This window comes from Terrapene carolina, unplaced genomic scaffold, assembly GCF_002925995.2.
Source record: "Terrapene carolina triunguis isolate 2854851 unplaced genomic scaffold, T_m_triunguis-2.0 Scaffold93, whole genome shotgun sequence".
NCBI lineage: Eukaryota > Metazoa > Chordata > Testudines > Emydidae > Terrapene > Terrapene triunguis.
The window spans coordinates 6,060,138-6,067,034 of record NW_020664444.1 but is presented as its reverse complement, the minus strand read 5'-3'; the positions used below and the strand labels follow the sequence as shown (position 1 = coordinate 6,067,034).

General features: G+C 47.1%; 1 protein-coding gene across 2 annotated transcripts in view; it reads right to left on the bottom strand.

Moving 5' to 3' along the window:
• Positions 1-6,897, bottom strand: part of CACNA1H (calcium voltage-gated channel subunit alpha1 H) — a 205,336-nt gene that overhangs the window by 171,246 nt on the left and 27,193 nt on the right. The window lies entirely within an intron of this gene.

The following is a 6,897-nucleotide window of genomic DNA, read 5'->3' as shown; positions in this document are numbered from 1 at the left end:
CACACACACACACACACACACACACACACACACACACACACACACACTCCTTCGCGTGCTTATCGCAGTGATGCCAGATCTGACACACCACACAAGAAGCCCTGGGTATGACACCTCAGGGGAAGGTCCCCCGCTGCTCAGCTCCCTCCCACCACATGGATCTCATTTGGGAGTGGGGAGATCGCTATGGAGCTAGCGTTCAGGGTACACCTTTGTCCCCCATGCTATTTTTATTCTACTTCTCCTCAGGAAAACAGTCTCGGGGAGTCTGATCTGTGTAAGAACCTCTGACCTTGGCCTCCTAGGTACGGTAATCGTTGAAGTTTCTTGTAGAAAGTCAAACTGTCCAGACATCTTCTGCCAATGACAAAGCACCGTTCTGGCAATGAAGACCTCAAAGGGAGGAAATTAACTAGAAACTGTAGTCAAAGGGCCAGAGGCAGATCTCACTTAGACTGGTTACTCCAGTTAAATGTCATGGGTCTGATTCTTCCCTGCCCCTTGTATAGTCATTTACACCAGCGCAAAGTGGGTTTAAAACACCATCATTCTCATTGGGTAGCATTTTACATCGCACTGGTGTAATGATAGCAGGGTTGCAGAGAATCGGGATCTGTGATTGCACGGGAGTCACTCCCAATTTACAGGGGTGCTCGGGAAATCAGAACCAGGATTCTAGTCTTTGCCGACTACCCAAGCCCCACCTGCCCCCTTCTCTTATTCTGGACTGTTGTCCCCCTCTGGCAGCTAAACGGAATGGGAAAAGTTCATGCCCGTCTCTTTTGTCTTGGCCTCCAGCAGCAGGTCCAGATGGGAGGAAAGCTGTGGTGTGTCCTTCTGCCCAAAGGGCAGTAAAAGGTCTAGCAACCATTATCTTAGGCTGAGGAGAACAACAATGGGCATTAGGGACATGGAATGTTTGGCAAACGACACTAAATGACCAGAATCTCATTCCCCTTTCAGTACAGATGCCTCTGTTTAAAGCCATGGCTTAATTTTAATCCTATGTCCAATGCATAAGGGTTTTTTCTTCCTTTTGACTGCTCTCCCTGGAGCTGAAAGGCATGACTGAGGGCCAGACACATCTAGTTCACAGCAGCAAGGGGAAAAATCTACCAGGGGCACTAAAGCAAATGGGCCAAATTCTCCCCTCGGTTTCACCCATGCAGCCCTATTTACTTCAATGATGTAGGAACGTCCTCTGTCACAAGCCCGTCTGAGCCACCACATTTGTTTCTGCTATTCAGTGGGGTGGCACTGAATACTGCACTTATGCCAACGTCTACCACAGTAGCACGGGTGGCACTGAAGTTATTGGGGCCGTGCTGAAATACATGGGGTGGTGTTTGTAAAAATGAGAGCAGAATCTAGCCCTCCAAGAGCCTTTCAGGATGCCCGAGGGGACAATTATTCCATCAGCAGGGTGACCACAATGAATATTTCCACTGGGATTTGTTCTCTGTCTAGCAGGGCAAACCTCAAAAGGTGTGGGGGTTCTATTCCATTCTTCTATGCTCTCAAAAATCCGGAAGATGATTTCAGAACGGTTGGTCTTGACCCTGCTCCCACTGAAGTTAATGTGGGTGCTGCCATGAATTTTAACAGGTGCTGGATTGGATTCTTTGGGACTGAAAAGCTGCACTGGATTCTTGGAAGAACAAGCTTTCTTCTGAGATTTGCAGTCAAGTCAAAAATCGCCCAGAAACATCCCTTCCTGTGGGATTTCGCTGCGTCTGCCTCTGTGAATGTTTTCCTGGCACCCAGAAGCGCAGACTCAGGGGAATGACAAAGACAGATGATAAGGTACAAATTTTGATCAAGCCTCAGAAATTATTCACTCCCAGTTTGGGGCCAAGCTTTGGGGTGGTGGTGGTGAGTGGGGCTATTTTACACAAACCAAATGCAGTTTTAGGAGTGATCTCTCACTCCATAGAGAACAAGAGTCAAAGTGGGAGTTCTGTTGTAACATTTGGACATAAGGGGAAATATACGAGCCCCGTCCCTTCCTTCAGGGCTGCAGAGGGCCCCAGATGCAATGGAACAGGTGCAAGGCCTTACACTATTACTCCAATGTAACTAACAGCAGAATCAAATCCAGAGCATTTGCACCCCCCTAAGCCTTCTGGAGCCCAGGTGCTAGTGACTCCCTGTACATCCCTAAGCAACTGGATTTTTAGGTGGCAGACATGGGAAAGTTGATCCACAGCAACTTGGATCCACCTGCTACTGTTCCCTGTAGACCAGGTGTATAGGAAAAGTGTGGGCTACAGTAGTAGCCACAGAAGTGCTGCCATGCCTGGAGCCGAGGACTCCCTCCCTCGGCACCAAGTCCGGTGACACAGGGAACCCAATTTAGCTCTTAACGATAAGGATTGAGCCCTTGATTAGAAAAGCCTGCAGTGCCTTTGATGCGGCTAATGGATATTATGTAACAGCCTGTTCCTCTGTGCTGGTTAGTTTTTGTACTTAGCAAGTGATCCCCGTGTGGTTAATTTTTAAAGGCTCCACTTTGCAGCAAAAAACAAAAAAAAACCCCATACATAATTTTGACTACGGGGACGCAAACCGGTCAAAGAGATTAGAGAGACCCGCCTATGTCAATTACGGCGCTCTGCTCCAGGCGCCCAAAACACTGCACTCATACTGTGCTTGCCCACTGTAAAATGGAAATGCAACCTCTCAGAGCGCAGTGTTAACACAGCTTTGTGAGCTTTTAAATGACAACTGTGTGATTATCTTATGACTGATGGAAAGTCCCGAAGTACGCTGTGCGGTCTTTGATTGGCACTGGCTAGAGAATCCTGGGTCATCAGTATCAGAGCAATAAGACGTAGGAGGGGGAAAGTGACATCTCAGACTCAGAGGGCAGCTGATAGCTACAGAGAGATCTGAACATGCATAATAGTTTTTATTTGAGGTTCTAAAAAGGCTTCCTAGCATCATGTCGCTCAGCATCGCTGGCCAGTTGAATAAATGTTGCAATGCCCGTTTTATATAATAAAAAGAGGCCCAGAGATGTAAAGTGACTTGTCCAAGATCACGCAACAAGGCAGTCACCGAATCAGTGTGAGATAGGCCCCAGGAATCCTGCATCAGAACTGAGGGAGGGTCTCTGCACACTGGGTAAGATGCGACACATGCTGCGAATACTAGGCAGTCACAAATAGGATATGATGCGGTAATTAGGGGGTGTCATAATCCATACACATAAGGGGACAGAGTTAAAGTTGCACATGCAGGTGGAACTCAGGCACTTCCTCGCTGCTGTGTGGTCAACGTCCATCTTTAGCGGTCTCGGAAGTGAGATTTTTCTACAGGATTTTCATTATGAATCCAAACCACAGTTCATATTCATCTGGGAGTTTCCAGAAATCTTCATGCATTCAGTCTGGATCCCGGTTGGTGTGGCTGTTAAGGTGGGTGCTCGGACATACATGACATGAATATGGGCTCAATCCGTAACGCTCAGATTCAAATCCAGATCCTGAATGCCCCAAATTTCGGGGCGGTTGGTTCAGGCCTAGGTCTAGAGGCTCGGAGTTTTCCCTTTGATACGCTGAATAGCTTTGGAAACAAGCAACTGCATTTGTAGAGCCATATTTCAAGATAGCAGCTGTGATATGCACCACTTATAAGAGGAGCAGTGGCATTGACCTGAGTGGCCGGGGGAGATCCTGGCTCTCAGACACAGCACTCATATCCTGAGCTCCCTTTATAATCACTGCTGCTCCCATTTACTCGTCTTAGCAAGGGACAGTTTTGTTCTCTTAGGGGCTCCAGCTGTCTATTCCCTACACCCTGATTTTTGACTTTTTCCTAACAGTTCTCTCCATGTCTCTCCCCCGCCCCGGCCAGATTTCCCCTTCTTTCTAGGCCTTCCTGGTTTCTCATCGGTGTTCTCCTTCTTTGAATAGGAGACAGCTACTTGCATGAAAACACCAGCTATGCCAGCTCTAAGACAACATGGATTTCGACGGCATTCAAGCTCTCACTTTTTCCCCTGACATGTTGCTGCACAAAGAGGGGGAAAAAAAGCCTTAGATCAAAGTTAAATCCATTTACGGTGAGAGATTTTGATCCGCCCAGAAAGATCTGATCCTCGAACATCCATCTCTCTTCCCTTCGTTAAGTACCGTAGGGCCCGCAGATGTGTTTCTCCCCACTGCCGTTCCGTGACTGAGCCTAGCGTCAGGCTGGGCTCTTCCACCCTGTGATTCTCCAGAGCTTCTTAGTCACAAGTGGTGTCAAAGGTGGCAGAGGGACCGCATGTGCTCCACAACCCTGACGCTATTCCTATGTCCCTGACACAAGGGACACATCCAAACATGCCCAATACATGCCGTGCCATGCCTCTTATTTTAACTAATTATAAGAACGAAGCCCCCTTTGCATGTGGCAATAGGATGTCTATCAGGAGCAGTAGAAGCGCCCGAAAAGTGGAGTGGGGCCAGAGGTGACCGAACCGTTCCCCCCCTCCAAGCCCCGCTCCCACGCCGCCTCTTCCATGCCCCCCCCGAGGCCCCGCTCCCGCGCCCCCCCTCCCCCACGCCCCCCCTGAGGCCCCACTCCCGCGCCGTCTCTTCCATGCCCCCCCCGCCTCTTCCCCCCCACCCCCGCTCACTTCTCTCCACCCGCTACCCCCGTCGCTCGCCCATATGGCTGGAAAAAGTGGAAGGGCATAGCTGTTCTGGCGCCCCTGCTCTCTCTACTGCCTTATAAAATGACACTCTACGTGTTCATAGCATTGCGCAAGCACCAACGAACCGTGCGGCTGTAAGGGCGCTTTGCAGAACATTATTCTCATGTTACAGACAGGCAAACAGAGGCACAGAAAAGCTAAATGACCTACCCCAAAACTGCACTGTCATTGCCAAAACTGAGAGGGGAGCTCTCAGGTTCCTGGCTGCCAACCTCACCCTCCTTGCGCTACAGTGCATGGTGTCCATTTTTTACACCGCGTGAAACATGTATTTGCAAACACATTCTATAACAGATCTACTGGTACAGCACAGAAAATGTATATTTTCCACAGAGCTAATCCCACAGCGAATTGCTTTTGCACTCTCTATGTGAAGAGAGCAGGGTCCGATTTTGGTCTATTCATAGGGTTCCACCAGGGCATTCTCCAAAACTACCCAGAATGCTACCAGTGCCTGAGCAGATACTCATCCCAGGGTGCCTGTGCATTCGCATTAAAGCATCTTCTGAGCCCTTTAGTAAAATATGATAATATGTGATTAAGGCCTGACTGGAATCACCTCTAGCTTTCGTGTTTTGGGGCAACACAGAGGCTTGTTTTGGGAGGCCCTATCCCAACAATCTGCACGTCCCCTCCCCCTCTCTTTCCTCATGGAGCACAAGGGTTTACTCACTCTGGGGGAGAGGGGGCTAAAAATTAGTGGAGTTTACCAAAGTGCGTTTAATAGTCAAGGTATCTGCCCAAAGAATGGGTTCATTCAGAAGACTGAAATTATTGTGTCATCCAGGACATAGGACAAAACGGAGGCCTTATTGCCCATCTAGGGAAAATGACCTACATGCAGCACAACTCCTGGCAGGAGTCGAGGGGGAATGCGTCACATATTGGGAAGGATACCTGCAATTATCATTTTCAAGGAATTGACTGGGTTTCTTTAGTTTGTGTTTGGGATATTCTTGAAGCCAACCCACCAGAACAAGTGCTAGAGGCAATCAGGACGCCGAACAAGCACCCTACACAAGCACACTTCAGGCTAAAGCTTAATTGCTCCGATCAGGAGAGAAACTTGGGGAACCAGTGAGGTGGAAGGAACCTGTGATGCTATAGATGACATTGGCATGTGACAACGGTAAAGCATCTCAGAAGTAGCTTTCATCTAGCACTGAACAATGAGCTAGATGAAAGAAAAAGGAGAATAGTTTTATCCTTCAAACTACTATGCCTCTCTTTCATTGCAGAACTGCTACCTAGATCCTTCTGGGTCCAGCCCCTCCTGGCTGGATTCCTGACGGGAGTTTTAAAGAAACAGAACACACATCATCATCACAGGGAAAATGGCCCTATGTGATTCAGAGTCAGACAGCCTAGCAGGGTAACCAGCACTTCCCACCAGGAATAAACTGCAACACATGTTTCAGAACACACACACGCACACAAACACACCCCTCTGACATTTCTGCATTTGCTATTGCAGTGTTGCCAACTCTGGAGTCTCGCACGATTTGATGTTCATCTTAAACCTTCAGCTCCCGGAGTGGTGAATCTCAGCTTTCATTAAAATAAAACGTAAGAGCCTGTCTCCTGTGCTTGTAAAAAAAAAAAAAAGCTTGGAAACATGAACTCTAAAGGTGCAACCAGAAGGCAAATATTAAAAAAAAAAAATCCCAAATGTATACTTATTATTTTAAATCTCGTGATTTTTAGGCCAATTTCATGATTGGGGGGGGGGGCTCATGATTTTTCAGTGCTTGAGGTTAATAATACTGCTATTGGTAGCACTCATATTGACATTGTTTGGGACCAATCTGAAAAACCAAGGGAAAAAATCCAGTTCGATTTGAACCAAAACCAATTTTTTCATTGAATCAAACATCTCGAAAAAAACTCACTGCTAATGGATCAAAATATTTTGGGTCAGCTCAGACAGAAATCGAATGGTTTTTTGATTCATTTAGAGTCAACCGAAAAGTTTCAGACAACGATCAATTTTGTTTTGACTTCTTCATTGCGATTTGCTATTTTGGGGGTCTCTTCCACCTTTTTTTTCTTTTTAAAATAGTCAAATTTGAATTCAAAATGCCATTGTGAACCATAAAAGTCAAAATGAGACATTTACAATGGTCAAAACAAAATGTTCTGAGGTTTTTTGAAAAATAAAAAATAAAAATCGTTTTGTTCCTGGGCGAAACTATTGGTTG